The 23691-nt window shown below is 44.6% G+C and overlaps 1 protein-coding gene across 9 annotated transcripts in view; it reads right to left on the reverse strand.

Annotated features, from left to right (window-relative positions):
* The window catches only part of ACBD4 (acyl-CoA binding domain containing 4), a 454150-nt gene that overhangs the window by 310085 nt on the left and 120374 nt on the right, over nucleotides 1-23691 (reverse strand). The window lies entirely within an intron of this gene.

Here is a 23691-nt window from a genome sequence, read left to right on the forward strand (position 1 = left end):
GAATACAGGAAGAGTGATAGTATGATTGATGATCTAGTTTAGATTATGTTATGAAGAAACTAACGGTGCATTCTCATGACTACCCTGCTGAAATGGAAACCAGTATAGGGCTTGACTATTAAAAGAGCCTGTAATTCACTGACCCTGCAAGCAGAAGCAATGACAATAGGAAGCCTTCTTCCAAGAAAGATACTGAGATGAAGCCTTGTGAATGGATTTGAACGGAGCGACCATTAATTTAGACAGTACTAAACTTACCACTATCGGACGAAAGGAATGGCTTGAGAGCTAGTTGGACTGCCTCAGTTCTAAGAAGCTAATTTGGTATAACGTTTCTTTTGGAGTCCATAGGCCCTGAACAAACAGATGCCATAGGTCAGCACCCAATAGTAGTACAGAGGCAACAGTCATTGTCTGGGTAGGGTGGGAGGATCTTCCTGAAACTGGACTCTGCACCACCAGGCTAGAGACTGCCTTGCTGATCATGAAATATGGAGGTTGCAAATCCGTTTTTTATTCTGAGTCTATAGATCCCGCAAACATTGTTGTAGCAGCCTCATTTGAGTTCTCGCATTTAGTAGACTTGGGATGCATGAAACCATTAAACCCAGGATGGATGAGATTTGACAGGCTGTTGGATTTGGAGGGGCTCTTTGAACAAAGACTGCCTGTATCAGCTCTCTCTGTCAAAAGAAAGAGAAACTGTTTCTTCCAGAAAGTGACGGCAGGACTGCTATTAAAGCCCTCATACTAAACAGTATCCTGAATAGATGGTTTACTCTCTTTCCGAGAAGGGGGACTGGTTTTATTGCTGTTTCTTAGTGCAGGTCTGTCAGCAGGGGGGTGGCATAGACACTGGTGATATGAGCAGTGGATTTCTTTGCCAATCTCACACAACCACCTACTGGAATAGCGTGCAGAGGTCCATGGGGGAAGATGAACAAGTTATTGTCTTTCATTGTACGAAACCCGTCCAGACTGATTGAATGTTCTTGTCTTGGCCCCTTGCTTGTGTGGTAAGAGTACCTCTGCTGTGGTTGGTGTTGCTGCTGATGGGGTGGACTGGCCCATAGAGGGGATTGAACCCTTTGCCATTGACAGTACTTGCAGTGTTTGTGGCAATACTGAGGAATTTAATCTTTTTTTCCTCTCTTCAAGTCCCACTGCTTCTAAGGTCTAGGCTTAATTATTGATGCAAACCATTTGCTTTTGAGTATGTTGCCCAAAATGTGAGAATCCAGAGAAAGGAAGATGTAGGATCTTTTGATTAGCATCTGGTTTCTAAGATGTCAGCTGTAATCAAGATTATCTATCAATGTAATTCTCAGGCAGTATTCTGATCTCACCAAATCAGCAGGGTCTATCAATGAACTGATAATCTAATTTTAAATCAGAAGACCCTCTTGTACAATTTCACTGACATCCTGCCACATCTCTCTAGGCAAAGTCTAGCCTTAAGGGCAGTGGCAGCAGTAACAGATCTTTCTTCCTGCTGTGTCTATTCTTTTGCATTTCCTGTCGGTGGAGAGCAAATGGTTCTGGAGCTGATGCTTGGTGCTTTTTTCACTGTCAACACTTTTTTAGAGTCTCCTGGTTTAGGCTCAAGGCACAGAAAACCTAGATGTTGTTCTGGAACTGTGTATATTTTCAATAGATGACGTTTTGCCACCTTAGTTGTAGCCGGAGTCAAACATTTCTCTTCTGCTAGCTCCAAAAGACCGCACTGAGCGAGGTTGGAGAGTCTCCATAATTCCTGAGATGGCCGCGTGACGAACGTCAAAAGGAATGTTTATTTTTGCAGTACCTCTGGCAAGGGCATAACTAAAAGTGGTGATGTCATCCACGGGTGAAATTCTACTTGGCGATTCAGCGAAGGATGTTGGGGTATAGGATGATTAGGTATTTGTGTCTGATCCAGTTATCCCGAAGGGGTCTTCGAAGGCGACCTCTCTGTCTGTATTTCCATAGGAGTGGTAATTTTGTGGCAGAATATCCTGTGGAGGAAAACGTGAACGTGGAGGATGGGAAGACAATGATACTTCTAGTTGGTGAAGGCTTCTTTCTGACTATCACTGGTGTTAATATTGGATGTTCCACTGGAGTCCAGAAAGAGAGGCCACTGGCACACCTGGAGTAGGAAATAACTTGAGCCTCTTCTTTGGTGATGACACTTCTGTAATTGCAGATGCAGAACATAATTATATCTTCAACCTGAGTGCTCGAATATAGTGCCCAGAGATCATGTGCTTTGACGTTTATACCAATCACAGAAGCAAAGCATGTCTTAGCATCGAATAGTGGTGGTGCTTTGGCATCAACAAAGATCTGTTTCCACAAAGCGAAAGAGTCAGTACCATACCTCTACTAACATTGTGAAGGGGCGACGAGAATGATGATGTCTCCTTTGTTTTTCCCTTCTGGATCATTTCTCCATAGATGTATCACCTTTGGGAATCCTTTGGGGCCGATGGCTTAGCATAGGGATAGAATACTCTCTGTAGACTCGTCCCACTTTCTCTTCCTCCTTAGTCTTCAGGTTTTCAAGCTTGCCTCACTGTCTAACGCCACCATGATTTTTCAGTATCCTCTTGGAAATGTTTTAACAAAATTCACATTCAGGAGTTGAATGCAAGCTTGGAAGGCAGACCAGATAGACTGGATGGCGATCTATAGCTGCTTTTTGTCCTGCCACATGAAGGGCATGTCACTGAAAAATCGAAAGAAAGCTTGAAAATGCTTTTCAGTTCTGAAGAAAGTTGAATAGGGATACAACAGTTCGAGCTTCTGACAGAGAAAAAGCTGCAGAAATGGGGTAAAAATATCATCCACAGTGTTCATAGGGCCCACTCTAATGAACTGGATGAAAAACAAGCATTTGCAATGCAATAGGTCTCACATTTGGGAGAGTTTAACCCCTTCCCTGCTGCCGTCGGCCGTTGGCCGTCACGCGCACTACCTTCGTAGTACTGCGCACGTCCAATGGCCGACGCGGCCCCGCCTGCGCAAGAGAACGCGGTATTCTTCAAACAAATAATGCCACCAACATTACATGCAATGAATTTTAGGATGAGTATGGTAACCATTTATGAAGTGGCAACACAAAAACTCTGTGGTCACTGCCACATCCAACAGATCATGAGTTCTAGTTTAATACAGATACATGTTTGTTTCCCAAAGCAGGCTATCCTGTAAATTCAATGCAAGGAGACGTCAACTACCAGCATGCATCAAGTGCCACATTGTAGGTAGGTTTTTGATAGACAAGAAAATTAGCTACTTCTCAGATCAAGCTTTACTGTAGCAAGTTTTTAATTTTTTCTAAAATTAGCGATCAAATTAAGGTCTGAAACCGTGAAGCAAGCATTTACCACATACCTGCATGTTTGTATACCACAATGGTTAAACAAAGGCCTTAATACACTCTTTCTTTCCAACAATTAACCAGGGAACAGGCATATTATGTGAATGATATCCTCCTTGCCAACCTTACACATTCTGCAGAGTGCGTCAATGGAGGTTCTGAGCCAACGCAGTGCATGAATACGGCCAGGGAGGATGCCAAACCGATGTATCAAAAAGAGCCCTTTTAGATGCATTGACCACCTATCTTCCAAGTAGGGCTGAGGTTTAAGTACCTTGTATTCGCCTTAGGTTGTTCATGCGTGAGATCTAACTGAGAGGGCCTCTTTATCTCTTACCATAGAAGTTTTTTTGTCAAAAAGCTGTTGACAGACTTTTGAAATGATTCTGCATGCAATGTGCATTCCCACAACAAATGAAGAGCCAGGTTGTCAATTGCCTGGTTTAGGTACTGCCAGGTAAGCGAACGTTTGTTTGTCTATACTCCCCTCCACAAGGCTTGACATAGTTGGTTATTAGAAAATGATTTGATTCTCTTCCAGACCTTGACATAGGCCTCTTTTCTTGTTACTGTTTAGTTTAATAAACCAAATTCCAGTCTTATCTGGGCCGATGAGGCATTACAGGGAAGTTGAAAGAGAGACCTGAATATTTTTGCAATGTTGGTATTTAAAGTGGGTGCATCTCTGCGTCGTAAAACCTTGCCTCCGTAGGAAAAAGTCGGCAGTTGCTTTGCTGCTATTACTTATGGAGGAGGCATATAATTAGGGCCTCCAAGAGATCTCTGCAACGTGTGAAAAGCTAGAAGCAAATTGTTACCCTTCCTCACCTGGTCCTGCTTGTGTCGGAGGAAGGAGGCGTTAACATCGAAGAGGACCCACAGATATCTGTAGGTTTTAAGCTTTTCCAATTTGCGACCTTGTAAAAACCAGCTGTCAGGATTCTGTTTTCTATTGCTTACTTCCATCACCTTTGTTTTTTTAGGTCGAGCCTAGAGTTAGCGCGCATGCGATGCTCTGCGAGCCTTGTTGTGGAGGAGTAGGGAATAGAAGCCCTGCCCACTCGCCGCCCATATTTGCCATTGGCTTGTGTCACTGTCCTTCCTAAATGCTGGCTTCTGATTCGTAAATAGTCTTGTTAGTCCCTCCTCAGTACCGCCTCATCTTCTTTGTAACCTCCCATGGCAACTGGCCCTTTTACTTTGGCTGTTACACAATACCTGTTATCTAGTCAGTATGCACTATTTCCTTTATCGAGTTTCTTACTGCAGGCCCAACTTGCTTTGTCCGCCCTCCCTCCTGTTGTCTGTGCCTTCTTTCTTCCTCCAAGCCCTCCCTCCCATTTGTTTTTATTTTAGTTACGTGCTAAATAATGGCAACGAAACACACGGCTCACCTAACGCGGCTCACCCAACTCAAAACAAGCTTCTGCCATGGAATAAGTGTCGCATTTATGCAAGTTTGAACTATTGGCATTTTAAATGACAATGCCTTTTACTTATGTTTTGGTTTTTAAAACATAAATAAAAGGGGCATTGCCATTTACAATGCCAATCGCTTAAACTCACGTAAATGCGACACCTATTGCATTGCAAATGCTTAGTTGGCCCTGTTTATTTGCCAGTGTTTCTACAATATGTGATTGTGTACTACTGAAGCAACAGACAGTATTCAGTTTTATTTGAAAATCTCTTCCAGCCTGGCAGTCTGCTGGTGAAGAGAATGCCTGGCTGCGAACAACTTAAAAGTGTGTTTCAAGTGAACACTAGAAAAGCCACTAACCGGGTGAACTAACTAAAAAAACTAAAACACGATGGCTTGAGAACAGAAAGAATATGAGTACTGACAGAGACGGGTTACTGTCTCACCGGCTTGCACATTTTATTTGGTATTGTATTGTGTTGCCCTCCTTTCTGTCGTGAGTACTTTATGAAAGGAGCCAGTAAAAATCGCATCTTTCCATCTCTCTCATATAAGTCTTTTTTTAACTTATTCAGACATTTGAATGTTGGAAATGTCTCGAGTACACATTCTGCCCGAAAAGGCGTTATTCATAGTCCCACCAACTGCTGCTCTCACTGGCCGCTGGAGGCTGTGCATTTCAACAATGCAAAATTTTACTTGGCTGAGCTAACGATGAAAAAATGCCCTAATCAGGACTCAAGGAAAATGGCACATTACAGTGTGGGGGGATCAGAAATTAAACTTTAATTTCTAAAGTGTTACAATTTGGAGACAAAGCAGTAAAGCCATGCCTTTTTCCTCTGGTATTTAAAATAAAGGCACACTGTGCAAAATATCATTCAGATTCATGCTAGGACAGTTTTTGTCATTTACATATTGAAAATACAAATACATTTATAATAGATGACAATTTCCTTTTGTTAATGAGCATCTCTGTCGAACTTTCATAGTCACTGCAATATGTCAGAAAGATCAGGAAACTGATTGGTTTGCCAGTGTATTTACCACAATCTCATCCTCCCATGAAATCCTGTGGTAAGCTTGCGCAACACAACTTGAGGTTAGAAGGCATGGTGGCCCAAAGGAAGCCTGGAGGGTTGCAATCAGGGTTTGAAGGTTCTTCAAGATGATAATCTAGGAGACATGCTGTTCAACGACATCCAGCCAGGCCATGAATCAGTGAGCATTATCCAAGGCAGTGGGGAAGTGTGCTGCATGGCTATACACTTATAAGGTCCTAAAGGTGAGACCTATCGGCTATGCCAGTGCTTGCTCTCATTTATAGTCATCCCATAGGCAGTTCAAAAATGAGATAATGAATCGATAAGTCGCTGCAGACCAATTTTTGTTTGACTAAATGGTATTACATCGCCTGCATATAAAAGATGTGAGAGGTGAATGTCACCTATTCTTGGGGGATGAGCATTTACTTTATTCAAGGCTAGAAAACAAGTTACTTACCTGTAACTTTAGTTCCTCAGTATTGGTAACTTTCATAGATTCCCATGCTTTTGTATCATTACCCGTCGTCGGAATGGGAGTCTCGGTAACAAAATAACATAGCAGTAGGTACAAAAGAGAAAGAAAAAGGCCTAGGCCTCATTCCCTTTTGTAGCATAGCCGCCTCTTTTTGTAAAAGAGACCAAACTAGGCATCAGCCAATCAGAAGAGCCTCACCCCATAGAACCCTCCTGAAGGAACCTCAGAGCCTCAGATTTTCGTAGCCATTGTGTAACAATCACCATATCTGCTGAAGGCTGAGCTTTCCTCGGGGAGGCGCATGGGAATCTATGAAAGTTACCAATACTAGGGAACCAAAGTTACAGGTAAGTAACTTGTTTTCCTGCCCCAGTATTGGAACTTTCATAGATTCCCATGCTTTTGTATCAGAGTTGCAAGCAGTTAGCAATAAAAAACACATTTTGTGGCATAAATATACATTGCAATAGCCATCAATACATGAAGATGCAAATTGTGCAAAATAAAGGAAGGTGGGATAGAAAGGAAAGCTCACCAATTAGTTGAGGAGGTTCCTCAGGACTGCTTGGCCCACAGCTGTGTCCTCCTATGTCAAGGATTCCCGGCAGTAATGCTTTGTAAAGGTGTGCACGCTGCCCCAAGTTGCAGCCCTGCAAATGTCTCTGATCTGCACTCCCACGAAGAGAGCTGTCAACGAAGCCATCGATCTTGTGGAATGTGCTCTAATTCTGCTGGTCAGCAGCTTACCCGCTGTCGAATGGCAATGTAGAATGGCACTGGAAATCCACCTTGCAATACTTTGCTTTGAAAGAGGGAGGCCCTTGCGAGGACCACCAAAAGCAACAAACAATTGGTAAGATTTACGGAATCCTTTGGTGTGATCCAAATACAATTTTAAGCATCTTTGTACGTCCAGAGAATGCAGTGACCTCTCTGATCGTGTGGAAGGGTGAGGAAAGAAAGATTTAAGGATAACTGGCTCATTCAAGTGAAAGTCCGAGGGCACCTTGGGTATGAACTTTGGGTTAGTTCTTAAGATTACTGTATTCCTTTTGAATTGGAGAAACGGTTCCTGAATTGTGAGAGCCTGCAACTCCCCAATGCGTCTTGCAGATGTGAGGGCAAGAAGGAGAGCCAATTTCCATGAAAGGAATTTCATGTCCGTTCGATGTATTGGACTGACTGACTGACTGACTGACTGGTTCAAATGGGTCTTTCATGAGCTGTGTGAGGACCAAATTCAGTTGCCAAGTAGGAGGCGGAGGCCTCACCGGGGGATAGACACGGAACAGTCCTTTAAGAAACTGTTTAATTAATCCTAGAAAACCAAAGAGAAGGTCCAGACGCAGAACGTCTGTACCGAGAAATCGCTGCCAAGTGAACTTTTAGAGACAAATGGGCCAGCCCCGTCTTTGCTAAGGACAAAAGAAAAGGCAGAAGTTGATGAGGTTGGGAAGAGAAAGGGTCAACACCTTCTTTCTTGCACCAAATGCAAAATCTTTTCCATTTGAAATGGTAAGTCTTATTCGTGAAAGGAGCTCTAGCCTGGGAGAGAACTTCTCTTATTTCATTGAGATGGAAAGGTTCATGAATTCTCGCTGCTCAGGAGCCATGCTGTCAGGTGTAATGAAGTTGGGTCCGGATGCCAAATTTGCCTCTCGGACATTGTGAGAAGGTCCGGAATGGTTCGCAAGGGAAGAGGAGGAACAAGGGACAACAGATGGAGTTCCGTGAACCAGAACTGTCTCGGCCAAGCATGGCTCCACCTTGATTTTCCTGATCAGTCTCGGGATCCTTGGAATGGGGGGAAAGGCGTAAACAAATGTCCCTGACCAGGCTATTGAAAGTGCATTCCCCAATGATCCTTGGTGGTGAAGCCTGCTTGCATAAGACTGGCATTTCTTGTGGGTCGGTGTGGCAAATAGATCTATCGCAGGCTTGCCCCACTGATGGAAAACCTCGTCCAGAACTCGCTGGTTTATTTCCCACTCGTGACTGACTGAGGATAGCCTGCTTAGCCTGTCGGCATTCTCGTTTAAGATCCCTGGCAGATGTTCTGCCTGCAGAGAAATCCCGTGAAGGATCGCCCATTCCCAGATTTCTTGAGCTTCCTGAGATAATGGGAGAGACCTGGTTCCTCCTTCCTTGTTTATGTAATACATGGCCGTGGTGTTGTCCGTCCGGATGAGAACTTTCGAACCTCCTAGTCGAGGGAGAAAGTCTTGAAGAGCCAGCTTAATTGCCCTGAGCTCCAAGAGATTGATGTGAAGCAGACGGTTCTGAGGTGACCAATGTCCACTGACATGCAGATCCTGCAGCACTGCCCCCCAGCCGTCCAATGACGCATCCGTTGTCACAACCTGAGGAGACGGATCGCTTACGAAGGATAGACCTTGGGACAAGTTCTCATGCTTTGTCCACCACAAGGCAGCTTTTCTCATTGCCGAGGGGATGGTCACCTTGTCGTCGAACGAACTGTGAATCTGTCTCCACTGGATGTCCAGCTGTTCCTGAAGAGGACGCATCCTCAATCTGCAGTGTGGAATTAGAGGAATGCATGAAGGAATCACTCCTAGAAGAGACTTGTAACGGCGTACTGAAAGACACCGTCTTCTCCTTAAGGCTAGCGCCATGGGTTGCAGTTTTTCCGGCCTCTCCGAGGTTGGGAAAGCTTTCTTGAGATTCGAGTCCAAGATGGCCCCAGGAAGCGTGCCATCCTGGACGGAACCAGAGATGACTTCGCCTTGTTTAGAGTGAGTCCTACATTTTGAAACAGGTTTGTACATGCATTGATCGCTTCCCTTGCGGCCTCCCTGGACGGAGCCTTCAGCAACCAGTCATCCAGGTAAGGGAAGACTTGAAAGTAATTCTTCCGTAGAAACGCTGCCACGGGTGCCAGCACCTTTGTGAAGATCCTTGGGGCTGAGCGAAGTCCAAAGGGTAACACCCTGAAGTGAAAGGGGCTCTTGACTACTGTAAATCGTAGAAACCTTCTGTGTGCCGGGTGAATCGGTATGTGAAAATACGCATCTTCGAGATCGAGCGTGGCCATGAAATCCCCTGGATTGTTAAGACGTAGAATGTCCTAAAGTGAGACAATCCGGAAAGATAGGGAGATGAGATAGGTGTTGAGCTCCCTGAGATCTAAAACGGGGCGCCATTTCTCTAGCGTCTTCCTTATGAGGAAGAACCTGGAATAGAATCCATCTCCTCTTTGGGCAGAGGGAGTCGGCTCTATAGCACCTTTCAGGAGCATCTGATGAACCTCGAGCCGCAAAAGACGCAGATGTTTCGATGGGATGGCGGCCGGGGGCTTGGATGGTGGGATTTGTGCAAATTCCAAGGTATGGCCCTTTCGAATGATGTTTAGCACCCAACAGTCTGATGTTATCTTGGACCAATTCTGAAGGTATTGAGACACCCTGCCTCCTACTGATGATCTTGCGGAGGTCGGCAATGTAGGAAGAGCCAGGAGGCCGCTATTGCCTCTTGGACATGTCATGTCCTTGGCGAGCTTGTTTTCCTCTAGTATTAGATCTTGAGAAATTCGAGGATTGGCCTTGTCTTTGCTGATAAGGCTGGCGGTACTGTTGCGAACCTGAGCCATAGGACGAGTAACGTTGCTGCTGGTAAGAGCCTCTGTACGTGGTACTCTTGCCTCTGGAACCTCTGAATGGAGCTTTACGGTACTGAAGCATAGCCAGAGACTTAGCTGTCTCAGTGTCCTTTTTAATATCCTGGAGAGTGTCATCTATTAACTTTCCAAACAAAGCCTCTCCATCGAAAGGTAGATCCAGGATCTTATTCTGGATTACGGGTCTGAACCAAGTTGCCTTGAGCCATCCCTGGCGACGAAGGACTGCAGCACCCGCCAATGAATGAAAAGCTGTTGTGGCGATGTCCATGGCACAATCTATAATTTCCATTGACGTTGCTTCCCCTTCTTGCTAAATCTTCTTCGCCTCTGTCTTTGATTCTGGAGGAAGTTGATCCAGGTGTGGCGAAACATCACACCATAATTGGCGATCGTACCTGCCCAATATTGCCAAGGCATTTGCTGCCCGTACCAGAAGACTAGCCATTGAATGGGAACCTCTTTCCGGCGTTGTCTAACCTCCTGCCTTCTTTATCTAGAGGACTTGTCAAAGGAGCTGAAGGGTTGCGTGAATTCCTTTGTGCCGCTTGAGAAATTACAGAGTCCGGTTTTAGGTGTCCCGTCAAAGACGCCGGACCATCCTCAGGTGCTTTATATTTTTTGTCTAGGTAGAACAGGGACCACCATCGCTGGATTCTTCATCGCCTTAAGGCCTTCATCCCAAACATGTTGGACAATAGGGATTGATCTTGTAGTCTTTTTATAAGGCTCTTCAAAGTCATATAAAAACATTCGGTGGTAGCAGAAGGCATTTCTAGCTTGAATCTGCCAGCCGCTCTCTGCATCAGCTTATGGAAACCCCCTATATCTGCTGGTGGGGAGTCCACCGGATCCGGACATGGTGAAGCTGGGTCTGGGATGACATACTCATCCCATTCTAAACCCTTGATTAGGTCTGCCATCAAAGTTTTGATCCTCATCCGAGGAATCATCGTGAGTGTCCAGTGGTATCGAAGACACATATGGAACCGGTGTCTGCGGCTGAGATGTCACTTGAGCCGGCAATTCTGGAGAAACAACTGCAGGAGCCGCAGGGAAAGGCAAGGCTTGCGTAGTCGGACCCGCTGCAGGCTGTGAACATCTAGATTTGTAATCCTGCAGCATGTTGTGGAGATCCTGCAAGAGAGAAGATGGTACCGACACCAAGTCTTGTCTCGAATATTGCTGTGATTGGACAGAATGATGGTACCCACATTCCTGTTGGTAGTCCCCTTCAGAATCTGTCTCCTGGCATTTAACTAGAAGCTGAGATGGACTGTTGGCATAAACATATGAGTCCTGATCGTTGTCCTCGGATTCGTCATCATCCTCCTCTAACAGTAAAGCTGGAGGCAAGGGGGTAACTCTTCTGGGAGACGTCATGTCAGGTTTGATTCGTCTCATAGAAATAGTAATTCTTTCGAACAAGACGAGATGGGTGTCGACCGTCAACGCTCCTGCTGTCGTCGTCGTCGAAGCCCTCGACGCCGACATTGTCGTCGTCACCACCGTCAACGAGCTCTTCGTCGTCGCAGCCGTCGTCGCCGACATCTTCGTCGACGCCACTGACAATGTCATCTACGACTCCGTCGTCGCCGACGATCCCGTCGACGTCGATTGTACCGTGAACGAGCCCATCGACAGTACCATTTTAAGCTTAGGCTTCAATGCCTTCGTCGAGATGAAGGTTTCGTCGACGAAGGCTTTATCGACAAAACCTTCATCTGCGTCGTTGACGACTTGGAACTCTTGTCAGACTTCCCAGAAGACTGAGAAGAAGGTGTTTTGAAGGCTGTATCAGTCTTCACACCAGAAGAAGGTGTAGATGGTCCTCCCCTCTCCTTTTCACCATGGTGAGGAGATTCAACTGCACCTCGGCTCTCAGACTCTCTGGGGGTCTTTTTTGAGACCTTAGAAGGACGCTCCATAGAAAGAGAAGAGGAACCCTACCCCCTTTGACTGACCTTCTTGAGGATGAGGCTGAAGAAGAGTCTTCACTGTCACTGGATACTGTGTCTTTTCTGGCCTTCAACTTCTGGAGCCAGGTAAGAAGCCTACCCTCACGATCCCGGAGAGTCTTGGTAGAAAAGGTGCGGCAGATCTTGCAGTCCGCAGCCTTATGATCTGGATAGAGGCAATAAATACAATCTTTATGATTATCCTCAACAAACAATCTTTTCTTACCACAGGTGGAACATGGCTTGAAAAGGGCCTTCTTCTTCTCCTTATCAGACATCCTGGAAGGGACAGCCAACAATTCTGAAGAAAAATCCCGAAGAAAACTTCTGAAAAGAGATGAGAATGAGCAGAGCTCAAAGGAGACTCCCTAAGCACAACGTGCGGTAGAAAATCTGAGGCTCTGAGGTTCCTTCGGGAGGGTTCTATGGGGTGAGGCTCTTCTGATTGGCTGATGCCTAGTTTGGTCTCTTTTACAAAAAGAGGCGGATATGCTACAAAAGGGAATGATGCCTAGGCCTTTTTCTTTCTCTTTTGTACCTACTGCTATGTTATTTTGTTACCGAGACTCCCATTCCGACGACGGGGAATGATACAAAAGCATGGAAACTATGAAAGTTCCAATACTGGGTCAAATGAAAGGTCGGACAGGAAAAGATTAAACAATGCATCCATGTTTCAATCCCTCAGTGGTATTTATTTTCTTGGACAAGGCGGACCCGTCCCCTATTTTTACCCTGGCCCAGATTCCTGAATACAGGCAACCAACGGCCTGACCGTAAAAAGCAACAAGAGGCATAGGAGAACTGAATATATCAAAATATCTACCACTATATGGAGAAGAAGAAGTAAAAAAAACAGTCAGTAGATTCAATCCACAGTTATGAGGTTAGGGCAGCAGACAAGATATCAAAACCAGACGATTAAGACACATACACATAATTGCATTTCTTAAAGTTTAGTTACATAAGTTACACAGGTCCTTCGGGTTAATTTTGAGTTACCCCATTGTTTTGTGATGACAGATTCCTGAATACAGCATCTGGATTGCTTACAGTAGGTTAACCGGGATACCCCAATGGGCCCACATTCATCAGAGAAGATTGCGCACCACACATTCAAATGCAGATGTGAAATCTACAAATCACAAAAAGACCACTGATTCTTGGTCAGGGTTATCGGGCTCCCTCATCTTCTGGCTGTCTTGTTTCGCTGTGATGAAGCCCAATGTGCAGAAAAGGAGTTGTTTGCTGGGGATTCCTAGTATTGTAAACATATTTGTTTTCTAATGCTGCAAACCTTAGTTTTATTACATTAACATGGATAGTTGTTTTAATTTCTTAGTTTGTAGGTTGGCTCACAGAATTCTTTAATAAAATAAAGACAATATACTTAGTCGAGGGCTAGAGGTTAATTTTCTACAACACCTGAATAATGTTTATTTGAAATTGGCCATGTGCAGTCATTTTTCCATGAATCTTGGAGATGGGCCTATTTTTCTTGAACGAAAACCATCACTTGTTCAATTCAATTCAATATTATAGTTCAATTGGATTAAAAACTAATCAACAAAAATGCACAAAACAAACAAAATCCAACGAACACAAGACAAGCCTAAACAAGCATTTACAATGCAATAGGTCTCGCATTTGCGAGAGTTTATGCTATTGGTATTGTAAATGACAATGCCTTTTATTTATTTGTTTCAAAAACCAACACATTAATAAAAGGCATTGTAATCTAAAATGCCAATAGCTCAAACTCTAATAAATGCGAGACCTATTGCATTGCAAATGCTTGTTCTATTTTCTCTCGTAGGGCTCCTGCACTTTATCATACAACCTTCCAAACGGCATCTGCATGATTAAATGACCAGTAGTAGCCCACAGACTGCATCGTTTTGAAATTTCTTCTGCCTGCTGCTGAAAAATGGGAAGAGGCTGGAGAGCGCAGCGATGGTAGGGAAATGTAATGTGTAGAGGCTTTTGCTGACCACCACAGTAGCGCGGGGCTCTGGAATGTGCGTGTAATGGCTTGTTAACAGTTTTACAAGCAGTGATGACACATGGCAGCGATGGGGGCGGGTGGGGGAGCATGATAAAATTGGGCTCATGTAGAAAATAAGAAAGGCACATAGCCGCCCCAAGGCCCTGAAGCCCCAACATGCTTAAGAAGCCAAAGTTGCAGCTTATTTATCTTATGCACCTAATAACCATTGACAAAGCCAATAGTCCTTACTTGTTGTAGGTATGATGTTACTTGTTGTATCACATATCTGGATGCCTTGACAGAAACAGCAAAATACAAGTCGGGCGGCAAACTATGCTGAACACAGATTTTTAGCGCAAGTGGTTTAAAGCCACGCCCCCCAATTACACTGGCAACACCTCTTTGAGAGGCCCCCAGTTTTTTTATCCCACTTAAAGCCCCGACTGTAGCATTGTAGAACCCTTTTGGTAGTCTAGGGTCTTACCTTCCAAACGTGTCCACTGCAGAGTCCGATACCAGTGGTTCTCGTGAAACTACAGCACAATATGGGAAAGACCACATCTGGGTACATTCCACGGTCCCTGTATGACCGCAGTACCAGGATCTAAAGGCAAGCAGCACCATGGCCTGAGGAGCCGGGAGAACTCACACACACTGGGCTGGGCTCTGGAATTACTGCATTCCTAGGAAGCCACCGGGCTCACAAGAAACCTGTAAGGCTGTGAACACTGCAGCTGTTGGGGTGATTTCTGGAAGATGTCGCCGCTGGCGTACCTCCTTTAGGCCACGGTGTTCAGAGTTGCAAAGTAAGCATAAGCTACTCTGCCATGCGTTCCGTAGTACGCATGCTCAGATGTCCTCCGCTACTGCTGAGTAGGTGTCACTCCCCCTGCCTCTCAACCACCTGCATCCGTCCCCTGGCTAACACGGCCCTACGGGACACTGCCTCGACCGGGCCAAAGTGCCTTTTGGAAGTTAGTGCTCGACAAGAGCTTGTTCAGTTCTGCAAATGTTGTCCTCCCTGGTATGGCACCTCGTGTCTTAGGGTACTGGCTTCTTTACTTTGTGTTCGGTCTGTGGTTCTCCAGCTGCCTTCTTCTAGTTTGTTAGTCTAATTTGTCCATACTGAGTGCCCAGCTGATGAGACGTCAGTTGTTTTTCATTGCACCCGTTTTGCTCTCACCGCCCCTCTGCCCTAAACGTGCACTAAAATACCAGTTCTGCTCTCAATTGTGGTACTTGCTCCGGTAGCTCCTTGACTTGCTCCGATTAACTTTTCTCTGGGGGAGTAGCAGGCGGCTAAGGGAACAGAGTGGATAAAACGTGACTATGGTCAATGGATACAGCAAATGGCGTGCCACCGTGCATGTCACCGTCCAATGGTACAAGACCAGAAGCCCACGGGGAAACTGAAAGGCCATGGACACAACTGATCATTGAAGCTTTTGTCCAAATGCAATGGTACTTGATCAATAAGTAAAAAGCGTGAGAATCAAAAACACAATGGACGGGGGGGGGGGGGGGAGGGGCACACCCACTACAAGCACAGCAAACAAACTACGTCCGTCACAGAGCAAAGGATTTGATAAACACTGCTCTACACGACGATAAAGTGTTGTGTTTTGGAAACTTTCTGCCGTCTGTACACGGACAAAATAGATGCCCCTGGAAAGGTGCGCCCGCTTAAGACTAAGGAGAGCACACGCTTCTCTATAAAACCTCCCAGTACAGGGATAATATATTTTTCTCGACTCCATTCGCTTTTAGCTTACTTTTCACCACCCGGAGCCCTGCCCCATTTTAAATAAAGCAATGCATCGGAAGTCTGCGGCTCTATTAAAACAAGCGGCACTGAAAGCTTTTTTTTTTTTTAAAAACAACGCCCACGATTGGGGCTCATAAAACGGCTGCTCTATATTCGGTGTTTACTGCCCGGGTCACCACTACACCGCGAGCTGCCGTAGAGAGCCGCAGTCGCCGCGAGCCTCCCCTGCCGCTTGCACTGTTTTGTCAGTTGTTGAGCCTCGCCAATGGTGCCTCTGCCTCTGCTGCTGGGAGAACCCCGCTGGGGGCCTTCCTCTGCCACCGCCGTGAGCCGTGAAGAGCCGCAGGCGTCTCACAGAGTGAAGCCGGAATTGTGAGTATGGTGAGCAGCCCCCGCCCCCTCCGCCGCTGCACAGTCCTGCTGAGGCCTGCCACTGCCGTCGTTGCGCTGTGGGCACTGCACCGCACAAAAAAATTACAACCGGTTTATGTGAACAAAATGTACGTGCGCCTCACTCAGAGAGCTCTGCTGAAAGCCAAGCTACTTAAGTGTAGTTAGTTATAATGCATTTTCTAAAGCACATATCTTTTTTACCTACCAAAAAAAAAGCGATAGCGAAACCGAAAGCGATCGCAAAACCGAAACCGATCGCTTTTGAAACCAAAGCCGCGAGTGGTGCGTGCACGCGGCATATGCTTTCAATTATCGCGCCCGTGTCTGGGCACGATAATTGAAACCATATGCCAGAAATGTGCGTAATAGACACCAATAGGCATGGGGCGGAGCTATGCGCCTGCCTCTGACCTACTGTGTGCTCTCTTTAAAACGAACATGCAGGCAAAGGCCAATAGCAGGCCGCACAAGTAAAAACACACGCACAAGCTTGTTCATTTTAGGGTCCATTTTTGAACCCCGGACAAAAGGACTCTCGCTGCGCGGGCACTGCTGCGCAGTGCAACGATAGGCACGAGATCTAAAAACTATTATTATACTAAGGCAACATACTTTGATCTTATACCTCAAATGGATAGTAAAAATGTAGCAATAGCAAACACCACAGACCTACTTGTATCAAATGTGCATATTCTTAGAGCAACTGAGTATGGCCTAATTCACGTTCTGACATAATGGCACAAAAAATAATACATTAGCGTCAGTCTCATCACCATCAGTACACAAGGGACACGATTTTTAACTCAATTTTCTGTTGGATTCTTTATGGCTGAGATCAGCTAGAGGGAGACTCCCAAGTCTAAATTTCATGTATAACGCCCAAGCTTGTGGCACCTTTATAATGTTCAGAATTTCTGCAAATTTCAAAACACATTTTATGGTTTGAAGAGGAGTCAATTAGGCCCCCCACAGGTGTATTTGACGGCCATTTTCTAATCACAAACACCCAGTATTTTATTTTTATAGTATTAGCGCCAACAGTCAATAGAATAATTGGATAGGTCCAGCTCCTGTTTAGAGCACCCTCAACACCAGCGACACTCTAAATATGCTTTTCTATCAAAGTTTTTAAGCATGGGATTAGCACAGTGCTATCCATGCCGAGATAGAAATAAACAGGAGTTGCCTTTCACCTAAACTTGGGAACTACCCAGAGTTCTCTCCTTCATTTTTGCATAATTTATGCGTCACTCTATGCCTGCAAGGGAATTGTTTTGACTTATACTGGGTGCTCCCTTGTGTCTGGACAAAGCTAAACCTCTCTGAAGAGCTGTAATGACAGCGAAACACATGTCAAGGGTTGCTTTTATTCATTTCAGGTTGGCTTGGATGGTATTTTACCAATCCAAAGCTGTAATATTGTGCCTGGAGTGGTAAATTGCTTTTGTCATTTTACAGCTCGGCGTGGATAGCACTGTGCTAATCCTATGCTTAAAGACTTTGCTGTACAAATGGCAAAAGACTTTGTCCATTTCTATCTCGGCGTCGATAGCACTGTGCTAATCCTATGCTTAAAAAGCAGACATTTGAGGTGAGCAAATTTAGAGTGTCGCTGGTGTTGAGGGTGCTCTAAACAGGAGCTGCCTTCCAACTAAACTTGGGAACTACCCAGAGTTCTCTCCTTCTTTTTTGTGTATATATATAGTGGAGTGGAGGAATTGAATGGAGAAATTGCCTTGATTGAGGAAACCGAAAGCATCAAAAAGATGAGAAATGAGATGACTAAATTACAGAAAGATGAGGATGCCATAAAAAAACGTAAAGCCTTTAAATTCAATAGAGACAAATTGGATTATCAAAATGGCAATGTTTTCACCATTGCTCGAAGATATGGAGCGGCAAAAAACAAGGGTGGAGTGGCTAATACACGCAAAACACAAGGCACCTCGGTGGACAGTACACCCTCCTTAACCTCAACCTCCGAACAAAGTGTCACCGGTAGTGAAAATGAAGAGGAAGGTGGCGGACCGTCAAATGCGGTAAAAGTAAAGGTTTTAATCATGTCTCGTGCGGAGGAAATGAATGTCCTGTGCCAAGACAGGCGAGACACGCTAAGACCCCGGAAGAAACAGCCGCATCAAAAAGGCTTGCAAATGCCAAGCGGGGGGCAAGGAGGAGGTGCAACAGGAGGCGAAAACGCGAACAAATCGCCCAAGAAAGCCAAGAGAGGCAGGTGGAATCGGAAGTAAACCAAGAATACACCGCCAACAACGTGATCAATCTCTCTGATGTCGTCCTCAATAAAGCTGAATGCCAAATACTGTCTCTAGGACTCTCTTTCAGTCCTGAAAGTAATTTCAATTACTCTGAAACACGCATGGACGTCTTCCGTTTTATTCGAAAACTAAAATTACAGAAACATCACAAACTAAAGGCGGAAAAAGAAGTGACTAAGATTCCTCCTTATGCAAATGGTCCACCTCTGATTTCGGCAGGAGATGTGGGCCTTTTCTTTGACCTTCGACAACTTCAGGGTGAGCAAAATTAGACAATTGGTCCACCGGGATTGGAAGGAATGAACTTTGGTAGCACTATCAGAACGCCATTTAAACCAAAATCAGTTTTTCAACCGATAATGATGCATGACAACTTAGATCGATTTCACAAACTGGTTGCCTCGGACCTAAAAGATTTATACAGGGTAACTCAGCATTTCGACACCAAAATGAACTGTAAACAGCGGTGTTACATTGAATTAATGAAAAAATTGCAGACAAATGAAGAACGTGTGATAAAGCAGTCTGACAAGGGGGGAAACATTGTCCTGTGGCCTAGACTCATGTATTTGGAAGAGGCATATGCTCAATTAAATGATGTAACCTGCTATAAACGCAGTAATTTGCAAATTGTGAAATCTTCTTGGTTGGATTATTATGGTAAACTGGTGGCATGGAAGAGTAGTGGGCTCATTAGCAATGATGAACACCGATTTTTGCATAATGATTATCCTGCCGTACCTTCCATACATTTTCTTCCCAAGGTACATAAGAATATCCATAAACCCCCGGGCCGGCCCATAATTTCAGCTATTGGTAGCCTAACAGTTCTAAGTATGTAGATTCTTTTCTACAAGAATGGGTTGTCACATTACCATCTTACATCAGGGACACCTCAGATTTCTTAAGAAAAATCCAGGAAAGCAATTGATCTGAAGACTTGATTTTGATCACCATGGATGTCACGTCCCTTTACACATCTATTTGCCATCGGGATGGGGTTAAAGCGGTTGAGCATTACCTTAATCGCAGACCTGCATGTTTTTGGTTACACAACAAAATGTTGATTGATATGATCAAAATGTGTCTGGAACATAACTATTTCACTTTTGATAATACTGTCTTCCAGCAAATCAGGGGGGTTGCCATGGGGGCCTGCTTCTCCCCAAGCTATGCTTGCCTGCATATGGGCTTGTGGGAGGAGCAGGTCCTAAAACAACAACATGAGGAAACTTTGAGAACGCATGTCCCCCTGTGGCTTAGGTATATAGATGACCTCTTCCTTTTGTGGAAGGGGCCAGAGGATCTGGCCAGGGAGTTTATCAACAAATTGAATATCAACCAACTGAATTTGGAGTTTACAGCTCAAATGAGTAAGGTATCGGTAATTTTCCTAGATGTGGAAATTTACATTTGCGAGAATAAGATCTGTACTAGGCTTTTTCGCAAACCGACCGCTGGGAACTCACTATTGCATGCATCCAGCCACCATCCCCAGCATTTGATCAACAGTATCCCCTACGGGGAGATGTTGAGGATCAAACGCATATGTAGCAATGATAGGAATGTAAATTGGCACAAAAAAACTGCAAGGAAAGGTTTCTCTTAAGGGGCTACAGTAACTCCATCATAGAGAAAGCCATTCACAAGACTGAGTCTTTGACTCGTGACACTATGTTGACCCCCAAAATCCCTGTTGTTGTATCAAATGACGTTCCCAATAAAGTGAGAGTCATCGTCACTTACAGTAAACAGCATGGGGCTATCAGGAAGATACTAAGGAGACACTGGGATTTACTGTTAAAGGATCCGGTCATTGGTGGTGAATTAATTAAGAACAACCGCACTCCCCAAATGACCTTTCGTAAAGCAAGATCCATGGGTAACTGTTTGGTCAAAAGTAATCCAGAAATCAGGCCACCTTCTAATTTGCTTTCGAAACAAAAAGGTTTCTTCAAATGCTTTACTTGTAAAGCATGTAAACATGCAAAAAACGTTAAGGACTACACCACCCCGTTTTTGCCCCAACCAGTTAAGATCAAACGACGTATAACGTGCAAAACAGAATACGTTGTTTATGTTTTGGAGTGCCCCTGTGCACTCAGATACATTGGCAGTACCAAATTACCTGTGCATATGAGGATTTTACAACACCTCCGGGCAATTACAAATAAAGACCAATCGTACCCAGTTGCCCGGCACTTTGAAACCAAACATGGCAGTGACAACACTCTTCTTTGTTATAATGCCATTGACTGTATACTGCCGACACGAAAGGGTGGGGACAGAGAAAGTGCTTTACGTTTGTTAGAGACCAAATACATCCTGGAACTCAATACTAAGTCCCCAATGGGTTTAAACGCCACGGAGGATTTATACACATGCATATGAATCGATTTCCTGTGTATATATTGTGTTTCGATTGAGATCCTGAGGTAACCTATGACATCTAGTTATCCATATGTGTTCACATATATTTGCAGCACTCACCAACTTAATTGACCCATCAATTAATTCCTATTTCCATGCCATATCTTATAATGAATTAATATGAAGCGCCTCTTTTAAAATGAAATCATGTACTTGTTTTTAACATCACATTTCACATATCAAAGAACTTTTTCTTCAATACACCGGTATTGTTTGGCTTTGGATCTTTCTAGATTCGAAATGGGGTTCACTGTTTAGATTATATTCTTTATCTTTATAATTTTGCATCGCGCTATTTGTGCCATTGGCACTTAAGCAGTTGATGCAATCGACCACTAAATCATTGGGTGCAGGTCGCCTATTTGAAGTGCTTGCCCACTTGGGCTTGATTTTTTACCAATAATGTACGGACTACATATGGAGTACGTAGGTTGTGTGGCCAATATGAATTTTGTATTGTATAGCCAGAACCTTTTAGATAAACAATGTGTTATTCAAAGAAAAAAACTTTTCAAAGCATATGTTAATTATTATGCATTTGGTTCTTATATACTAATGGACTATTAACATGAGGAATTTATATGTATACAAATTTGGGTTGCCGCATTTTCGTCAAACATGTAGCATTTTATGCAGCAATTGTACTCCATAGTCTGTTTTCCAGCTTTATCGTTGTCAATACACAGCTGTTGTAAATTCGGTATCTTGCACTTTAAATTTGGCGCCTATCCGTGAGTAACGCATCATGTGATCAAGGTCCAGGTCGGACCGAAACGCGTCATGCAGGGCAGAAACTTGAAAATAAATAAGCACAAATGAAAATTTGGGTCCGCTTGTCTATCCTGATCCGTTGTGTGGCATTGGATTATTGGTGGGTGGAGTACTGAATATATATATATATATATATATATATATATATATATATATATATATATATATATATATATATATATATATATATATATATATATATATATATATATATATATATATATATATATATATATATATATATATATATATATATATATATATATATATATATACATGTATGTATTCATATAATATATATATATATATATATATATATATATATATATATAATAAACCCTGACAAACTCCTTTTTATAAACCCATATTATTATAGATAATACGGAGTACGGTTCTTGGGACCAGGTCAACAGTTGCCGGGAGGTCAATCAAAGCTACATACAGATGTTCCTGCATAATATGAACCGTATTCCACAGAAGTAGTAAAGGGTGGAAAACACGATCACCAGTGCTCACCTTGGACCTGAGCCATGCTTGAAAATGTTTTGGTTTCGCTAAACCAGGACACAAAGTTCTCAAGACCCTGCTCGCTAACAACCCTCAGCACATGTTTTATCTATTAAGCATGAAGAGCGATAATTTCTCAGTGTTACAGCAACCTTTTTGGATCTCGCACCTGCGATGCAGGGCGAAGCCCTGTCGCAGCGAGAGACCTATTGTTGGCGGCTCTGCTTACAAGGAGCCAAGAGGGAGACAAGAGATAGGCACACGTAGTATGCCGGAATCGGATCAGGTCACGCGCGTGATAGCGCGCTCCAATTCCGGCATGCTGTTCACACACACAGACACACACACACACACACAGACGCGCGCACAAACACACACACAGACTGGCACACACAGACACACACACACGTGCGCGCGCACACACACACACACACACAAGCGCATACACACACACGCGCGCACACACACACATTCCCTCCCCCCCACTCACCGGGCTCTTTCCGCGTGTCCCTCTCTCCCTCCGCAGCGGGTCAATCTCGGCAGCAGGCAGGGCTCTTCACGATCACGGGAGCCCCACTAGCTCACGCGCTAACTTCCGGGCAGAGGAGCGCGGGGTAGGCTCCCGTCTGCTTCCTGTCTTGTTGTGGCCCCGACCCCGTCCCAACACAGGTTGCCTGGCTTCCTGCCCAGGCCAGGCTGCGGCGGTGGTTCAGCGAGAACGTAAAGTTTACTCAGTGAGTATTTCTAAAGATCGCCACTCACTCGACAATGGAAGAAATACATTATGGCCACCTTGAATGCAGAAATGGATCTGCTAGGCTTTTTCTCTTGGCTCTTGTCTATTATTGATTTCGGTGGCCCGCTATTTTTCCAAACGATATTTAGGACACAATATGTTTGCCAGTCTGTACTCCGGCATACCCCTCCTTCACTAAGGTGAACTCTCAGCCCACACAGGTGCCCAACCTTGGTCCAGGAGGATCACATCCATGCCACTTTTTCACGATTGCACTATGTAAATGGCTCCCGATTGATATTTTTGCAAGTACATGTATTCCATGTGGATATCCGGAAAACCTGGCATGGGGTCACCCCGCAGAGAGGGACGCTATAGCCCCTGGAAGGGACTGCTCAATATTAAGGAATGTACTTAATTTGCACTAGTGTAAAACTGACGTAACCAATGTCAGTTGCTAGTCTCAGCAGAGAGGCTAATAGCTTGCCTAACATGAAAACGCTCATGGGGGAGAGGGCCAGGGGTAGGAAGCTTGCACTAACCACATCCCTTCTATAACACCACTCGCCAGGCCTCCTAATGCTGTGCACCATTATTTTCACGAATACTTGTGCACCAAGGCATTAAAAAGTGAGACCTCTCAAGCCCCGCCGGCAGCTCACAGATCTCTGGCAAGGAATGTCACGCTTGTTCGCGGAGACCGTCTCTCAGCGCGTCCCCTCTCTAAATCTAGGACTGAACTCCTAACCAGAGTCAAAGGGGCTTTGTTCCACAGCACGCTCTGGTTGCAGAGGGGACACGTCAGACCTGTTTGGGTCCAATCACTTTTTAATTAAAAAGATTATTAAGCGCTTAGTAACGGGAGGAGAGGGGGTGAACATGGCGTCCCTGCGGCTGGTACTGCCCTACCCCGTGGGTCTGTTTCAGAAAAG

The sequence above is a fragment of the Lissotriton helveticus genome, chromosome 5_1 (assembly GCF_964261635.1).
Source record: "Lissotriton helveticus chromosome 5_1, aLisHel1.1, whole genome shotgun sequence".
Lineage (NCBI taxonomy): Eukaryota > Metazoa > Chordata > Amphibia > Caudata > Salamandridae > Lissotriton > Lissotriton helveticus.